The sequence below is a fragment of the Peromyscus eremicus genome, chromosome 5 (genome assembly GCF_949786415.1).
Source record: "Peromyscus eremicus chromosome 5, PerEre_H2_v1, whole genome shotgun sequence".
NCBI classification, from domain to species: domain Eukaryota; kingdom Metazoa; phylum Chordata; class Mammalia; order Rodentia; family Cricetidae; genus Peromyscus; species Peromyscus eremicus.
The window spans coordinates 9,844,856-9,863,971 of NC_081420.1; positions in this window are offsets into that span (position 1 = coordinate 9,844,856).

Here is a 19,116-nt window from a genome sequence, read left to right on the forward strand (position 1 = left end):
CTACCTGACAAGTGAGATGGGGACAGCTACCAAGAAAGCAGTCAACTGAAATTCAGTGAGTCCCACTCTACTGCAGGCTTGTCAAGGGTGCCCCCCTCCAGGAATAGCAGGGGCTTCCCTGAGAAGATGGACCGGGGCCTGAAACTTAGAGAGACCAAGAGGGCAGTGGAACGGGAAGGGCTTGCTGGATAGAAGGAACATCACCCGCAAAATCATGGAGACAATGTGGTCCATATGGAAACTTAGAAGCATGTGGCTTGGTTTGGGGTGGGGTCAGCAGAGCACACTTGCATGGGGCCTAAGAGCAGCTGGGGTGTAGAGAACCCTTGATGGGCCCCAGATTTGTGCCTCTGGAGTAGTGGGAGGATCGGTTTTGCATGGGGGAAGATGGGAGCTTGGGATCGTCTTGCCAGGCTATGGGCAGTGAGGAGCATGGAACAGCGATTCCGAGTATGGGGAGAGGAGAAGCAGGAAGCAGGATTTATGCTAGAGGAGGTGTCTGGTTGAGTGAGAAAGGACTCAGCCTCCCAGGTTGGGTGGCAGAGTGACTTGGAGAGGCTTCAGAAGACCCACCCTGGGGAGATTCTTTGACAGACCTTAAGAAACTCTCTGGCAGGCTCTTGTCCCTGCCCCAGCTCGCTGCCTGAGCCCTAGCAGTTCCTTGACTATTCCCAAATGACATCCTAGCAATCACCCCATGCTTACCTTGGCAGCCAGCCTTTGACAGCTCCTACCACCTCTGCCCCACTGTTTACCACTTTCCCCTCTACTCACTCCATTTCCATCCTGCAGCCTTGCTGGGTTTTCCCCTGACCCAGGGTGTCTGCTCTTTCGGTTTCTTCTGCCTCCAGGTTTCCCGTGGCCAGCTTCCTCCTCCTCCTCCTCCTCCTCCTCTTCCTCCTCCTCAACCCCTCCTCCTCTTCCCCCTTCCTCTTCCTCTTCTTCTTCCTCCCCTTCCTTTTCTCCTCCTTCTCCTCCTCCTCCTCTTCCTCTTTTCTTCTTCTTCTTCTTCTTCTTCTTCTTCTTCTTCTTCTTCTTCTTCTTCTCCTCCTCCTCCTCCTCCTCCTCCTCCTCCTCCTCCTCCTCCTTCTCCTCCTCCCTGGATGCTTTACTAAACAGGCCCACTCTCAGTTACACACCACCTCTTTAATTTTAATTTACCTCTTAGAATTCATAGAACCTGGAAAATGATTTTATGTGTTTGTTTTCTTTCTCTCTATTAAACTTGAGCTCTGGGAAGGCCAGGTCCTTTTCCTGCCCTGGGAAGGATGGCTCAGGGAGACACTTCTGGGTTTGTGTCTGCACATTTGGTAAACAGGAGGGTAATACTTACTGTAAAGGGTTATTAACAGCATTGAAGATGCAGTTGTACATGGCCTGCCAAAGCCAGAATAACCCTTGGTATGCTACCAGTCCTTCTCCACTTTATGGATTGTGAAACTGGAGCACAGAGGATGGGACTGGCTACATGGCCCAGCTGAGATGGGCTTCTCTGATGCTGGAGAAGTGCCTGGCCCTGTACCCTGCTCTGAGTAGGCGTTCAGCAGAGAGCTGGCGCTGGGCTCCTCCAGCCATCTGCTGCTTGAACTGAAAGACCCCGCTTGCTTGCCTGGCTGTCACAACTCCCCGAACAGTTAGCCACAGGAATTCTAATGGCTGGTTTTTGTGGAACACAAAGGTCTGCCTCTCGAAAATGGAGAAATGCATTTTCCTTGCATCGGCAATTACCACACTGAACATCTAGGCAACAGTTTCCATCTTGCAGGTGCATTACCAAGATTAACTTCTGAACCCTATGGAGGGTTGCTTGTTGAGACCTGAGGGGGCAGCTAGGGAAGTGCACACACTGATGTCTTTTGTCACAATAGAACCTGGAGCTTGAGAAGCTTGAGACCCCCTCAAGACAAACCTCTCTAGCTGTTTGATCCATTTTAAGGAGAGTGGTTTCCTTGTTGCCTTAAACGCATTAATTTTCTTAAGGATTCAAGGTTTCTGGTGTATCTTGTCCATTTGGTCACCGACTCTGCAACATATTATATAAATATTGACCAAGAGTATACTAGGCACTCTCATAGGCTCTGAGGACGTCACTGAGGAACAAAATATAACCTGGTGTTGCCATCCTACAGACATGGGGGAGACAGATGGCAGAGTCCTGCTGGTAACCAGATGTGTGACTCTGGGTTAATTCCCTTCCCTCTCTGGGCCTTGGGGTTTTGGTGCTCTGCACTACTCGACTCCCTCTTAAAATGTTCTGATGGCCCTCACTGATTATAGAGCATGACAGTCCTCTCTAGCCTGTGATTGTGGGTCCCTCAGAGCATCTTGTCCACCCACTCTCTTTTGCCCCCTTTTTATTTAGCAGTACCCACACTGCTCTTTCTTTTTATTTTTATTAATTTTGCATGTGTGGTGCGTGCATGTGTGTGTGTGTGTGTGTGTGTGTGTGTGTGTGTGCGCGCGCGCGCGCGCCAGAGGTCAATGTCAGGTTCCTGCCTCAGTTGGCTTTCTACCTTATTTTTTGAGACGGGGATCTCACTGATCGGTTAGCCTAGCTGGCCAGGAAGCCGCCTGTCTCTACCTCCCCAGCACTTGGATGACGGGTACACATAACCACACCTAGCTTTTTACCTGCGTGCTGAGGATCTGAACTCATGTTCTCACACTTGCACAGCAAGCACCTTGTGACTGAGCCGTCCTCCAGCCCTCAGTCCTCCAGCCCTCAGTCCTCCAGCCCTCACGTTCACTCTCTGAATACCTCACAGTTTACTCCTTACAGAACCCCCTTGAAGGGGGGACTTGAGTTCTTCATCTCCACTTGAAGAACGAGGAAGCGGCGGCCACAGGGAGAGCTAATGTCTCCGAATTCACAAAGCTTCTCAGCGGAGGGCTGGTATCTGAGTTAGCCTAGACCCCGGGCCATGCACCACTCTGCCACTGTTGCCTCTGCCTGCCTGTGCATCAGCTCTGCTCCTCTCCTGCCTGCATCCAGGGGGTGCTCCCAGAGGGCCCCTTTGAGTGAATCCTTCTTAGTCTATGCTCAGTGATATTGCCTGTGCTGGTCCTTGCCATGAGCTGATGCTGTCCTTGTCTGTTTGGCTGGATGTTGAGGAATGTCATTTCCCTGCCTCCTCTGCTCCTAGCCCAGCATCCTGGGCCATCCACTCTCCACACAGCCACCAGAGGCTTATTTAAAAAAGCAAAATCATTTTAAAATATTTTTTTATGTATTTTGAATAAAACTCTACCTTGTGTCCATGGCTTTGAAGGTTCTCCACTATCTAGGCCTGGCCTGGCCTTCCCCGCCCTCATCTCTGGCCAGTTCTCTGAACATTCACGCTATTCCAGACACATTGGCCTCCTACCTGTCCCCAAACAGGCCAGGCTCACACTTAGCCATTTGCTCTTTCAGAGTGTTCTTCCCCACAATAGGACCTGACTGTGTTTTGGGCCTCACTTCCACATCACCATTTCCATATCTATCTGTTTAGGTGTTTCCATATTTACATTTGAATTGTTATTAATGATAGTGTCTACTCTGAGGTGTGAGCCCCAGGAAAGCAGGTGTCAGATGTATCTGGTTCTGCTGTGGCACTGGCACCTGAGGTGCCTGATGTGGCAGAGCCAGTCAGTGACAAGTGTCTTGAAGGAAGAATAGAGTCCCTCTGAGACTCTATACAGGTGATCCAGCCTGCCCTGAGAAGGTAGTGACCTGGATCTGTTAGCTTGGGCTAACTTCCTGAGTGCATTCACAATCAGTCACCAGCTTTGTCTGCCTGCGATCTTACACTCAGGCATGAGGCAAGTTCACTGGCTGTTTCCTGCTGACTTCCTCACTAAGGATGCTAGGAGCTCCTTGCCTGTTTCTTTGTTTGTCTTTCTTTAACTTTGGGTAACTTATGAGCTTTTATCTTTCACAGTATGTCACAGGCCAGGGGCTTCCCTGAAAAGGGAAAATGCTAACTTTTAAGTCACAACACCAGAACCCAATCAGGGCACACCCCCTCAACACAGCTGTTACATCTCATCAGTCATGGAGAGATTTTATGCTTTAAAGAGACACAAGAGTGCTGAGTTCCGCCAGGGCCTGGGCCGAACACTACTCATTGAGTACATCAAAGGAGCTGTAGTCTGTGGCCCAGAGGGACGTGTGGTCAAATTCAGGGCAAATGGAGAAAGAGGCTTCGTGTTCATCTGGGTAACCCTACCAGGACTAAAAGAAACTGTTCAGAACTCCACAGAGATGAAGTCTGCGCGTCTAACTTCAGGACCCTTCGCTAACAAAAATCGAAGACCCACCTGGGAGATGAGCATGGGGGACTGGTGCCACTAACCTTAAAATCACTTGTAAAGCCCACGAAAAGGCAGCTTGTTAGGTCTCAAAGACCACCCACCACCCATGACCTTCATCTTGGAAATCAGGAAAACATTCTCTGCCCTACTTTCAGGAGCCAGGGAAGGAAATAGCATACTGTTGTACGTACCAGGGAACCCCAAGGACAAACCTAGACAAACTCGTGAACTGAAACGCTCTCTGGATGATATGTTCAGAGATCCTGGCCCTGCTCTCAGCACCAGGGAAACCCGTATTTATGTACAACGTGGCTTACTGATCGCCATGCCCTCCATCCATATGAATTCATGATGAAGGTCACTTGGAAAGGAATCTCACTGTTTCTTTACAGGACTCAGTTTGTCTTTTGGTTTTCTTTCTGGATTGTGGCTCGGTAGCCATTAAGGTACCATCATCATACAGTTCTGGCTTGGTAAAACTTGCCATCTCTCCATTCCTCCCTAAATCGCTCCTTCTAATGTGTGTGTCACCACAGTATGACTTACTCCTCAAAACTTCCAGAGCTGGTGGAAGCGGGAAGGTCAAGATTTAATGATATCTGAGGCAGTACAGCATCTGAGTGACAGAAGTTGTTACTGATGTTGAAAATATCTCTGCACAAAATTATATGAAGTCTTATATGATGTCTTGGGATTTTTTTCAAAACAAGTCAGTGTGTGTGTATGTGTGTGTGTGTGTGTGTGTGTGTGTGTGTATGTGAGAGAGAGAGAGAGAGAGAGAGAGAGAGAGAGAGAGAGAGAGGAGTGGGTATGGGTATAGAGAAAATTAAACTGGCCAGACACTGAAGCTGGATGGTGTTATCCCCCTACCCTGCTCCTTCCCTCTCCAGGGTCTCCTGTAGTGCTGACTGGCCTTGAACTCACTTTGTAGTCAAGGACAACCGTGAACTTCTGATCATCCTGTCTCCATCTGGGACACAGTGTGTCACTGTGCCAGGTCTATGTGGTGCTGGGTATTGAACCCAGGGCTCGGTGAGTGCCAGGCTGGTTCCCAATGACAGAGTCACATCCCTAGCCCCCCTTTCCCCTCTATTAATATTTTTGAAATATCCCAGCCTGAAAGACACTTTGGGGACCGGGCTCAGTCTTTCTATTCTCATTTCATAGTCCCCATCCTGAGAACCTTTTGGCATGGTGACATTACCCTGGTAGCTGTGATTTCACACCTCTAGGCCTTTATACACAGCTCCATCTGTCTGAGATCCCTTTTCTCCCACAATCCAACAGTCCTGCCTCTGAAGTCCCACAGCCTTGTTTACTAGCCCGAGTAATTATCACACCGTATTTTAATTTTACTTTTCACTTCCTCTGCTGGCCTGTGGCATCCTTGGGGTGCTTCTCCATCCTCCCAAAATATATCCTCAGAACATGTTTTCAGAAAGGGTAATAGTACAAGGTTTTTTTTTTTTCTTTCAGTATTAATGTGCCTGGCATCTCACTAAACTCATTGCTTAGCTGTGACATTAAACCTTAACATAGTGTGTACCTTTCTTGAACAGTCAAGATGCTTTCCAGAGGTTATTTTACCTGTAAGCACACTTGTGTGCTACATGGTGACAGAGCTGAGGCTGAGTTCAGAATAAAAGCCACCTGTTCTTCCTCCTCCGGCTCCTTAAGGTTCCAGGGGTTGAAGAGCCTGGGTTTTAGGCTCAATTCTGCCTCTAAATTGTGGAGTGACTTTGGGGGGCAACGGTGCCCCCTAGGCCCTGTCTGCCTGGAAGAGTCTTTGAGAGCCCTAGAGGATCACGTGATGCCAGGGCCCTCCCTGCTTCAACTCGCCAAGAGATTTTTCTTCTGCGGTTGGTTTTCTGCCCAGGAGTTGGCTTTCCTGTCTGGGAACCTCCCAGCTTCTCAGCCTCAACCTCTTTTCTCGCTAATTGTAGTTTCTCGGAGCAAAACCGCGTTTGCAACCTGCTGCCGGGGTCGCCTCTGCCTCCCGGATCCCTCCCTGCCAAGCTGGGATTTCTCTTTAGGTGGGGGTGGAGCCCTGGGCAAGAGCGAGGGCAGGCTGCAGCTGCCCGGCTCCTTCCTGCCGCTTCGCTGTTGTTCCTCAGCCCCTTCCCTCCCCTCGCCCCTCCACCCCCGACGGAAACTCAGCCTCACACTTTCTAGGGATGTTCGGGGCACAGCCGGAGCCAGCGGTTGCAGCGGGCGGCCGCGGGCTTCTGGGTTGCTCTCCCCCAAGTCCGCCGCCCGGAGGTGGGGTGGGCGTTTGCAGGAAAGGGGGGCGGCGCACTCCGTCCTCCAGTGCAGACTAGGCCCAGCACGCCCCGCTGGAGCCGGGGACCCCCGTATGCCGGCCCCCTCCACCCTCTTTCCCCGCCATTGCTCCCGCCAGGCCTCGGTGACTGCAGACCCAGGCCGGGGCCGCGGCGGTGACTAGGCCCGGGTCCAGCGCGTCCCCGCCGCCGCTCGGGGAGGAGCGGGAGTCCCCGACAGGGCAGCCTTCGGCCCCGGGAGCGCCCAGGCCCGGGCGCCGCGCTTTGTGGGTCGCCGCCGGGATGCAGCGGCTGGCGAGGGCGGCGGGGCGAGTCCCGGTGCGAGCGCGCGCGGAGCCCCGGGGCGGCTCGGTCCTCAGCGCTCGCTGAGCCTAGACGAGGCCAGGAGCTGTCCCCGGGGCGATGCTGAAGGGAGCGGGGGGAGCGCTGCGGGGAGAGGCCGGAGCGCGGGCGTGCAGGGCTCGGGGCAGCGCCCGCCCTCCGCCAGGGTCTTCCCGACCGCTCGGCTGGCGACACGGAGCGAGCGCGGTCTACGAACCTGTTGGAGGCAGCAGTTCCTCCGCGGTGGGCCGACCGGGGCGCCCGGGACCGAGGCTCTGGCGCGCCTCTCCCTCCCGTCCTCCTCACTCCTCCGCCGAGACGCTCCCTCCTGCCGAGCTTAGCGCGCGCCACGCGGGGGGCGCAGAGCCCCTCTTCCGTCGCCCCGAAAGCTGGCGGAGCTGCAGGGCTCACAGCTCAGAGGCCTCCCCCAAGGGCAGCCGGGCTCCCAGGGAGACCCGAGCTTCCTGAGAAGGGAGGCGGGGGCTGGCTGCTGGGACAACAGCGAGTGGCAGAAGAAAACGGCTGGGAAGCAAAAGGGAGACAAGGGAGTTCCCCAGACTCACAGCTCTGTCTTGAAGTTTGGGGACCAGTGAGGGAGGGGGGTGTTGCTAGGATATCCCGTCATGGAAATCTCTTTCTACCTCTCTCCCTTTCTGTGACCAGCAACTACAACATATGCTTACACTTACCTGTTCAGTTGCAGACTCCCCTCAGCTCTGTCTCTGACATCAAATTCGGGTATGTCATTAACCGTCCCTCAGGGAGATCTTTCAGAACATAGGATATTTAAGGTCATTCATCAGCAAAAGGCAGAAGAATCTCCTCCCTAGTTGTCACCGTGACAGAGGACTACTCGTTCTTAGCAGACTCACCCCAGGGCCTTTGCACCTGTGTCTTTCACCTTTTGACTGCAACCTTACTTAGGTTTAATCCACAAGGTAAAGTGAAGTCTCTTGTGCTGTAGGGTCCGCCTGTAAGTCCCTCTGCTGGATGCTTGATCACACCATATTATAATTGTTTATCTCCACCCTAAGCGACCAGTCTTGTAAAAGCTGGATCCATATTCTTCTCGGGATCTCCACCACCTAGCACACAATAGTTGTTCTATTATAACTGCTAGATCCGGGGACAAATGTGAAGCAAAGCTCAAGGGAACTCCCCTTTCTTTTTCTTCGTGCGACTGCTCATTTGATTTCCATATTTTCATCGCTGCCTGCAAGGCCCCACTTGGCAGCCTTATCGCCAACTTCTCTGAGTCACCAGCTCCCCTTACAACGACCTCAATTTCCACCTTGAGCTGCTTAAAAAGTATAAGTTGCTATTTTCTTTGCTTGCCACACTCATCGTCTTGACTCACAGGGCTGAGTCCTCCTAGTCCTTTGGATTTTAGCTCCAATGTTCTAATGCCACTCCCTCAAAGACACTATCTCTGACCATGTATTTAATACAAGTGTGTCCAACACATTTGTAGACAACAGCATCATATCACAATATCGAAAGGTTGTGCATCCTGATTTAATGCTTTCCCCATTTACTCTGGAGCATTTCTTCACAATTTTCCTTTGCTGTACCAAGGGTCAAATTTCAATTATTTAGTAGTTACTTCTCTGAAATAATTTTACAGCCATCCCTTGTTATGTGTGGGGGATTGGTCCCAGGAACTTGATACAAAACTCTGAAGATGCTTAGATTTCTTACATAAAATGGCATTGCATTTGCATACAGCCTACATAATCTTCCCATATGTTCTTTGTTGGGGATAGGGTCTCATGTAGCACAGCTGGCCTCTCCTCCTGCCTCCACCTCCTAAGTGCAGGGATCGCAGGCCCGTGCCACCACGCTTGGTCTCCTCCCTACCTCCAGCTCTTTAGATGACACACGTGCCTACTGTACTGTCAGCATTCTGAGCCGAATTTATCTTAGTCTTCACATCACAGCCCCCTTTTTCTTGCTGTGTGGGTGACTGTGAAATCACCTCTGGGCCAGAAGTCACCAGAGAGGGCTTGAAAAGAGGGTACATAGACATCCTTAAAAGGGAAGAGTTGGCTGGGAGAGGGCCTTAGGCCATTTTGTCATGCTTTAATGGGATATGCCGCAGACTGGACAATTTATCATGAACAGAAATGTACTGGCTCATTGTTCAAGTGAATCCTAAGCAGAGGAGCTGGCAAGGGTCTTTTCGTTATGTTATCCCATGAGAGAAGGAGTGAGAGAAGAACAGGGAGAGGGGGAAGAGGAAGGAGAGAGAGGGAGGAAGAGAAACTTCTAACTTCAAGCTCTGTTACAATTGTCATTTATCCATTTATGAGGACAGAGCCACTGTGAACTAATACCTCCCAAAAGAGAATTCTGTTTCTAATACATCAGCCTTGAAAGACAGGGAAATCGTCCATAAGTGGCTGTGGGTGGAGTCACAGGCCTGAGCAGTGGCCCTTTCCCACCCTGGGTAGCAAAATCAGAAAAAAAACACTTTCCTTCTTACCACCCAGGGCAATTCACACCGCCACTCTCACTTGATGTACATGACAGCTGTATCCAGTGGACGTTATTCTGTCTGTCTTATACCTCACACCATCGAGGGCATCAGAAGCAGACTAACTTGGCCAAAGTCAGATAGTTTGTGAATGGTGATACTGTTCCTGGTACCATGATGCATGCTGGGATCTAGAGGTAAGGAACAACTTTTTGCATCTAAGAATTCACACCACTGGGAGACACAGGCTAAGCAGTAATTGTAGCTCGAGAACGGTTTTCACCCGGGAGAGAGGTGGGGCAGCATAAACGGACAGACACCCAAATCAGGAGAAAGTGAAACTTGAATACCAGCTACAAGTTGTTGAGCACTACCCAGATGTGACACACTATGGTAAGAATTTTGCATGCTGTGTCTTAGCTAGTCAATCCTGCTTATCCTTCCCCGTTTTACAAAGGAAATTGAAATCATGAAACTGGTGAGCAGCAGGGTGGGGCTTAACCTGAGTTTATTTGACTCAAAGCCTGAGAGCTTAACCATTATGAGCCACTGAATTTGAATTTCTGGTGAGCAGGAATTTGAATATGATGATTAGGTCATAAAAGCCAGTGCATAGGATGTCTTCACTCCTACCGAACAAACGTTGTGTAGGGAGTGCTGCCAGGCCGTGGAAGGGAGGGTAAACACTACCTTTGGGGATGGTTACCGAGGCTCAATTTCAACTTTTAAGGCCTAAATAGGGGTGTTTACAAGCAGACAAAAAGGGAGAGTGTTTCAGATGGAGACAGAATATCCAAGGGCCTTTGGACATGAAAATGAAGGGATTGTTATATGTGCGCGGAGTTAAATGTTGTGTGCTCATGAAGCTATAAGGAGGGGAAATCAGGCTGGGACAGGCTTGGACTCAGTTATCACCATTTCATCTCTGAGGCGGCGGGGACCCATCGATGGGCAAAGACTCCCCCTTTGACGGCTGCCGTCATGTCCTCCATCATCCCACGGCATCAGCCTTGTCCTCGGCGACGTGCAAAGTGCTTTCTCCAGATGCTGCACATGTCACTCGGAGGCGATGGGGGTCAGAAGCTCCATGAGGGTACCATGCCTGTGGTTCTTATTGGTTGATAACACCTGGCAGCAAACCTGGACCTGTGGTGGGGGGCCAGTAAGCAGCGGAGAAGGAAGGACTGTGCACAGGGAGTCTCAAGGGACGGGAACATGAGGAGTGCACAGGTCCTTAGAATACCCACTCTGGAAAGCACCAAGCTACTGCTTCCCACCTCCAAGCGCCTTGGGGAGGCTGGGATTCAGCTTTCCAAAATGGCTGCTGAATGAAAAACCAAAAAAATAGAATAACAAATGAAAACAATCACAGCTCATCTCCCTTGCCATTTACAGAAAGGCACGTTGGCACCAGGCTCCCAGTACCCAGCCAGGCCTGGGCTTCTCTGCTGTGTGATATCTTTTGGCTCCTGGATTTTTGTCCTGGTGTTCTCTGTTGTGTGACAATCACATCATATGCCATCGTTTGAGTTTATGGTTTAAAAGGATGGTTGCTGTGCTAATGACGCTCTTGCCTCAGGTGCAAAAGATCTGCCTCCCATTGCCCCCCCCCCCCCCCCCCGGAGCGTGCTCTGGGATTGGCTGGCCTGCGGGCCGGCTGGGGTCAGTACTGCTCACTCTGCAGCACACCTGCCATTCAGTGTCTTTCCAGTCCTTGCACATCTCTCATTCTCAGTGTGGAGTCACAGAGGAAGATTCTCCCTCAGCATTCAGACTGGCACAGACGTCTCCTAGGAGAAGGCAGCCCTGCCTACATTCTCCAACGTGCTTTCTTTTCACCCCGATACACAGTATGATTACCTCTCATTTTGGTTTTGATGACACTTTCTGCTCTTTGAAACGTCTGTCCACTTATTCCTTATTTCTCATTCTTTTGCCAAATCCCAGCTCCATGAGAACCAAGGCTGCTGTGTTACCCTGAACCTGTTCTTTCAGTCCTGCTTTATGTTGCTATGGTATCTGAGACCAGGGAATTCATAAAGGTGTAGAGATTGATTTTCTGAATTCTGGAGGCTGGGAACTCCAAGATCAGTGAGCTGACACCTGGAGGGGACAAACACTGTGTCCTCATAGGAGGAAAAAGGTATCCCATGAGCCCTTTCCTACTCAGCATGAATTCATCTGGGACACTACCCTTAAGGTACCACTTTCCACAGTACTACATTAGGGGTTTTGGGTTATTGTAGAAAGCAACTGCTACATCCTGGGTCAGGAAGAATGTGCCCTCTACACCTTTCTGTTAGGCACTTGCCATCAGAACAATATACCACACCTCAGAAATTCCAGCACATGACATACTAGCACTTAGCTACAGAATTTTCACCTTTATCCATTCCACATCTGACATGTTTTTTTATAAAAAGTATTTCATATTTTATTCATGTATATGTGCTTGGGTGTGTGCCCACATGAGATGGGTACCCATGGAGGCCAGAAGTGGCCATCAGATTTCCTGGAGCTGGAGTTAAATTCAGTCATGAACTGCCCCATGTGGGTCCTGGGAACTGAACTCAGGTCCTTTGGAAGGGCAGAAGTGCTTTTAACCACCGAGCCGTCTCTCCAGGTCTTTACTGATGTTCTTAAATCCCGGTTGTCATTGTTTTAGTGAGTCAACTTATATTCATTTTTTGAGAGGGGAATAATGGACATGTAATTAGGCAAAACTCTCAGCCTTAGTTCACAGATGAAGAAATGGATTCAGGCACCAATATAGCGAGGGCTCATTTGGATTTCATAAAGATAGTCCTATGATCCCTGTTCAAATCCACATCAGAATGCACTTCAGAGACCATGCCACATGCAATTCTGACATTTAGGGAAAGGTAAAACATCGCTTCTGGGGAGCCATAACTTGTGTTCTAGGCTAGTTTTACCCCTCACTGACTTCTGATGGTAGGTAAGCCGTGTGAAGCTAAGTTTCCTCATATGCACGACGAGAATAAAATAGAACGCATTTCTTAGAGTTGTTTATTGAGAAGGATGAATGTAATGTGCCTGTCAAGTGCTCACTTATGCAAAGAGATCAGTAACGTCGCTGCTGGCGCTGGTGCTGTTGTTCGCGGTAATCTTCTTTCTGTCTCAAGATGTTGTAGAAGAGTTGCTGAGAGGTGAGATGCTCAGGGTTAACGTGGCACTTTATGGTTGTATGTAAAATTCTTCAGAGCAGGACTTTGAACAGTGATTCCAGTGATTCTCTTCTGAAGGGAAAGAATGAACACATCTAAGCATGTATGAGGGCTAATCTTGGTTGTCATGTTGACCACATCTGGAATCAATTAAAATCTAAGCTGCGGGGCACTCTTGGGAGGGATTTTCTTAATTCGATTATTAGAAGCAAGAAGATCCACCCTAAATCTGGACCACACCTTCTGATGGCAGTCCACATAAAGGGCGTGGAAGACAGAAGCTATGCTTTTGACCTGCTTGTCCTTACTCCAGCTGATAGTTCACCCATCCTGTTGCTGCAGCCAGTATTAAACCCAACTTCTTCAGGATTCCCAGTGTACGTAGAAGGCCAGTGGCTCTCTAGGACTCCCCTGGGACTCCAGCACTGGATCAGGACTGCCGATAACATCCAGTTTCAAGGACTGAGCAACCACCAGGTTCTTGGCTTTTCTGCCACGAGACAGCCATCGCTGGACTACCTGGACCACATTCCATAAGACAGTATAGGAAAAAGCCCTTTAAGATATGTTCATCCTCCTAGTTCTCTTCCTTTAGAAGACCCTGACTGGTACAGTATGTCTCTAGTTCCTTGTATAGAGGAAAATAATGGGCCCAAGAGGAAGGGCCTTGATCAAGGACAAAGAGTTTGACTTCAAGCCTCAACTCATCTAACTCTCAAGCTTTAAAAGAATGTGAGTTATCGAGGTGCTTGGTCCCCTCCCCTGGGCTCTGAAATTACAGCTAATCCCCTCTCCATTGTGTCTGCCACAAGGGGAGAGAAAAATCCACAGATAATCTCTAACCCTCACTTTGAGCCAATAATCACACCAATTTATCTCCCCATAAAGCTGCTTAGTCTAAGGTGCACAGGAGGCCTGGCTGTCAGGGTCTGTAGCTTCTCTAGGCTCTGGCTGCCTGCAAATAGGGTATTTCTAATGACTGTTGGGAGGCTGACCCCACAGTGAAAACAGTAGCCAGCCACCCTGGCTCACTGTCCAGGATGGCATCTTCAGAGCTGGGAACAACATTCCTTATTGCCATCTGGGGAGCAGAGACACAAGATCTGTGAACGTTTTCCCTGAGAGGAAGAGTTCTCTGTGCCTCAGTTTCCCTATCTGTAAAATAGAGATAAGGGCCTGTGTGCCGCAGAGCCCCTGCAATACTGAGTGATGCTGTGTGCAGAGACGTGTTAGTGGGCTATTTCTACCTCAGTGTCAGCCAGATTTACAGTGGCCAGTATGAAGTATAGACACTGAGCTCTCTCAGGCTACCCGAGGAGTCGGCTCACTCACGAAAGGCACATGAGTGGATTTTGAGACAAGTGTGCCCAGGCTGGAGGGATAAAAGCTTGACATTAAAGAGAGAATAAAAAGGAGTTTCTCTGCAGGTGATACTCCACTCTACTACTGTTATAAGGGACAGAGCAGAGCACCTCCTGAGTGAGAAGTGCTTTCGGAAGGTCCCCAGAAGCTCATCCCAATCTGCTGGCATTGAGGGCACTTAAGATGGTCTCGTTATGACTGGAAAACTCTAGAAATAAGAGTTTTGATAGATATAAAATAGAGATGGCTGATGCTGGGTATGGTAGTACACATCTTTAATTCCAGTACCTGGGAGGAAGAAGCATGTGGATCTCTGTGAGTTCAAGGCCAGCCTGGTCTACATAGGAAGTTCAGGCCAGCAAGAACTACACACATAGTGAAACCTTATCTGAAGCCAAACCCCAAACCAAATCAAATCAAACTAAACAGAAAGAAGGGGCTGGCTGGCCACACTCATTATTTCAGTAATATGTACATATGTATTACGTGTTTTTCTTTTGAGAAAGGGTTTCACTAATGGGAGGTTAGATCCAGCCTTGCCCTGAACTCATAGCAGTCTTTACACCCCAGCTTCCTAGGTGCTTGGACTGCAAGCATGAACTACCACTGCTGTGTTCCATACCTACTATGTGCAATGTATAATTCCAGATACTTAAAAACTGATCATTAAACGAAACAGGACAATGAGCTCTACATTCATGGTGTTCACTGTCCCCTGGGATGGAGGGGCGAGAGTAAATACATAACTGTGGGAGGCATTTCTTATGGTAACTGTTACAGAAAAAATGGAAACTAACGTGGTCTAGCTGAACTGAGGGTGTGCACTAACTTTCCTACAGGCCCGGAGAGGCAGTTGGCTGGAGTGGTGTGAATGAGGAAGTGCCTAAGGAGAGGGACAGAAAACCAGTGATGAGAGGCTTCAACAGCGGGGTGAGCACTGGGTCTGGCATGTGTTCAATAAACACTGGATGAAGAATTGTGGCAAGAGAGGGAAGGAGGAGAGTGGGAGCTAGTTTGGGTAGATCGAATGGGTCATGAAGGTACTGTCAGGACCCAAGGGTGTGCCATACTGTAGCTAAACTCATGGGATGCTTGAACTTGGTGGTCCCCAAGACAAAGATAATTCAGAGGCAGGCCAGTCTGCTGGGCAGATCTGTGCATGAAATGGGTGCAGGCTGTGCTCTGCCCTTAGGAAGCTGCTCAGAGTCGGACTTCCTAGATCTCCAAGGAAGCCAGAGCCAGTGCCGGTAAGAAACAGAATTTCAGAGTTCAAGTGTTTCTCAGTGACTGGCAGCAAAAGATGCTCTTGACACAAAGTCCTTGTTTTGCCCACTGTTAGAGTCACTGGCATCTGCCTTTCAGAAAAAAAATCGAGACTCTGAAAAGGAGTGTATGATAAAGAACTTGATAAACTATAAACGTCTGGCACACAGTGTTACTGATTCAGTCAGTAAAGAGGCCGCCGCCGTGCAAGTACGAAGACCAGAATTCAGTCCTGAGAACACATATTTAAAAAAGGGGAGCAAAGCAGTGTGTGTTTGTGATCTTAGCACTGGAGAGACGAGACGGGGCTGGGGGTGGCGGCGGGTGGGCAGCCAGTCACAAGGAGAACTTCGGATCACAGCAAAAGATATTGTCTCAAAAAAGCAAGGTGACTGATGCCCAAGGATTAGTACCCACAGTTGTCTTCTGGTCTTCTTACTCATGGGCACACATGCAAACCTGTACCCTCACATGTGTGCTTTGGTACATGTACACACAGACACAGAGAGATACAAATACACACACACACATACACAGACACACAGAGTGACACACAGACATATATACACACACGTGGTGTGAAAACTTATGCCCATGAAAATCTTAGACACAGATATTTATTGTGGCTGTAAACATTAGCTTTGCAAAAACTGGAAGCAGCTGGAGATGTCCTTCAGTTGGTGAATAGATAAACAAGTGTCGAGCAGCAGATAATGGAACATTTTTAGTGTTCAAAAGAAAAGCACTATCAAGTCTTGAATAGACACAGAGAGTTTAAACACTTGTGATTAGTGAAAGAAGATTGTCCACAAAGGCTACAAAGCATATCACTCCAACTCTATGGTATTCTAGAGAAGTCAAAACTACAGAGGTAGCCAAAAGCTCAGTGGTTGCTGCGAAACTTTCTGAACAGTACTTGAGTGGTGGGTAGATGTCACTATCTATTCCCAACGCCACCCTAGATTGTCTGACTCCAAGAGAGAACCCAAAGTAAACCGTGGGCTTTATATGATTATTATGAGTCAATACAGTCCATCAGATGTAACAAACATGTCACTCCTGCGGGTGGCTGTATATGTGTTGTGGGCGAAGGGAGGTTCCTCCAGCTTAGTTCTGCTGTGAATATAAAATTCCTCCAGAAAGAAAGTCTATTTTGAAAAAGGTGACAGACACATACCAGTAAACCATCTTTGGGATGGTTAAGCATTTAACATGTCCTCCATCTAGGAAGTAGGTGAAACTTGTGAGCTAGAGTGAATCTTTAGCTTTTAAATGCCCATTTCCCTTTTCCTAAATGTATCTTGCATTTCTCATCTATATGAGTTGAATTTCCAGAGGGTGGACTTCATTAGTTTAGACTAACCAGTTTGCCACATCTTCTGGACCACAAAGGTTGCAGGAAGATGAGTTAGTGGCATAGAGTCCAAGTCACCCAACTGAAACCAAATAGCTTCAGTGCTGAATCTCTCTTTGGGCTGATGGGTGTGAATGTGTAACCTTTGGAGACACTGAACAATGTTTTCTGGTTAAGAAAAAGGGCCAGCTTTGTGATGAGACCTGAAGACAAGTTTACTTTTACAGAAGGAAAAGACTAACAAAGGAAGGAGACAGAATTCTCCCACACACCATCTGAGTGTCTGGATCAAGCCTGACCTGAAGCTAGCTGCTACCGTCCCTTTCTGTTCCATCAGGTGACACATTCCTCCTATTATTCAAACCAATTTAAATTGCATTTCCTAATATTTTCAACACGAAGAGTTCTAGCTGATATGTAGTGGATTACAAGCTTCCAAAGCTTGGCAGGAGAAAAAAAGGTTAGATTTTGAGTTATCTGTGTGAAATATTATCCATAGATTTCCTGCCCTAAGACCCATTCCAAAGGTTTTCATGAATATGGCATAAATACTTGCTGGAGACCAATATAAATAAGTGTCTGCATCGTTATCTGGTATTTGAGATTGGTTTTGGGTGCCTCTAAGAAGGAGACTGGTGCATATGGAACGAAGCATGCATAGGCAATGAAGATTCACACCCAAGCATCTGTCTGTCTGGAATACTCATGCATAACCAAGAATCCATACTTAGATGCATTCAGAGATGCATATGCAAGCATCCACATGGAGTGCAGAGGCATGCCAAAGTCAGCACAGGGAACCAGGATGAACAATGATGCCATACCAAGGAGATGGAGACAGGCAGGAAAGTGTGGTAGGAAAGAACATGATGAGACTTTGGAATCTTCGAGGATCTTTCTAAGTGGGTGCAAAGAAGGGATGTGCATTTATGATGTGTAGGGAAACTGGGGGTGAAGATGACTCTTAGAGGCTGGGACATAGGTAATTCTCTTCTCCTGATGCTTAGGAAAAAGAGGAATGACAGACAGAGTCCTGGAGCCAAAGGATGCAGCAATATGGTCCAGGCACCCAGCAGAGGTAGCTGGCTTCTTCATTTATGTCCATTATGTTGGGCCTTGGGATACCCAGGCAGATGGAACATTTGAGTGTGTCTGTGAAGGAATCTCTGTAAGGGCTTAGCATTCAAATTGTGGAGCCCATAATGTACATGGCCCTCCCAGTGTGTGTGGATATCACATAGTTTACCAAGGTCCTGAGCAGAGCAAGGGAGTATAAGAAGGGCACGTTCACTATGTCTGGCCAAGGCCTGGCGTCTCTCACTAGCCTTTTGGTTCTCAGTCTTTTAGATGCAGACTGGATGTTTATCGTCAGCTCTCATGCTCTCAGGCCTTCAAACTACACTATTGGTTTTCCTAGGGTTCCAACTTGCAGACAGTAGCAGACTGTGGGGGTTCTCGGCCTCCAGAATGGTGTGAGCCAATTCCTTATAATAAATCTTTTCATACATAGATATGTATGCATTCCTGAGAAACAGAGCCTATATATGTATATATACTTTCATATATACATGCACACATGTACATATACAAACACACACATATATGCATACACATATACACATACATATGTAAATATACATACAGGCATGCACATATATAACATGCATACATACACACATAAACACACAGAGTTTTTCTGCAGAAGCTTAATAGAATTTTCTATAAATAACTGGGGACTAGGAAAAAATTCCACTCAATGTGAATTACTGCAAATAGGAATTAGAAATTTGACATAAAGGCAAGTTAGAAGATTTGACTTGGATTGTCAAGAGTCTAAAATAAGATAAAATTAAATGTCTTACATTTAGCAAAAACAGGACAGAGGTTAAAAAAATGAAATAGTGTCTGATTTTAATGACAAATGAGAATTATTGGTGGTGGTGGGATGCTGGGGAGATGGCTCAGTGGCTAAGAGCACTTGCTGCTCTTGCAGAGGACTTGGGTTCAATTCCCAGCCCCCACATGGTGGCTCACAACTGCCTGTAATTCCAGTTCCAATGGCTTGGATGCTCTCTTCTTGTCTTAATGGACACCAGACACATATATGGTACACTTACATACATGCCGAGAAAACACTCATATACATAAAATAGAAACGAATCTTTTTAAATGAGAGTTCTTTTGAAGATGTAATATTTTCCCAATAAAATTGTTGGATGACCATTATTGCCTCCATTAATTTTCATTGGACTTTTGTAGTATGTTTGGCCAGAAGACTTTTTTTTTTTTTCCACAAAATATTCCTGGACTCGAGCATTTTCCCTGATGGAATCAATCTCCTTAGTGTGGTGAGACCAGAGAGATCCTCGCTGCAATGCTTTTTCCATCCAAGAGTGTGTGTGTCAGTCAGTTTCTGAGTCAGCCTTTCCAAAAAGTCTGTGCCTTGAGAAAATCACTTCTTAGCTCGCAAACCTGTGGTCTGGGTGGGGACAGTAGGAAAGCTGGTCTCTGCTGCACATGGTGAGGCCCTCCTGATTGGAGCACTCACCGCAAGGTTGCTCACTCACATGGCAGCACACGGCCGCT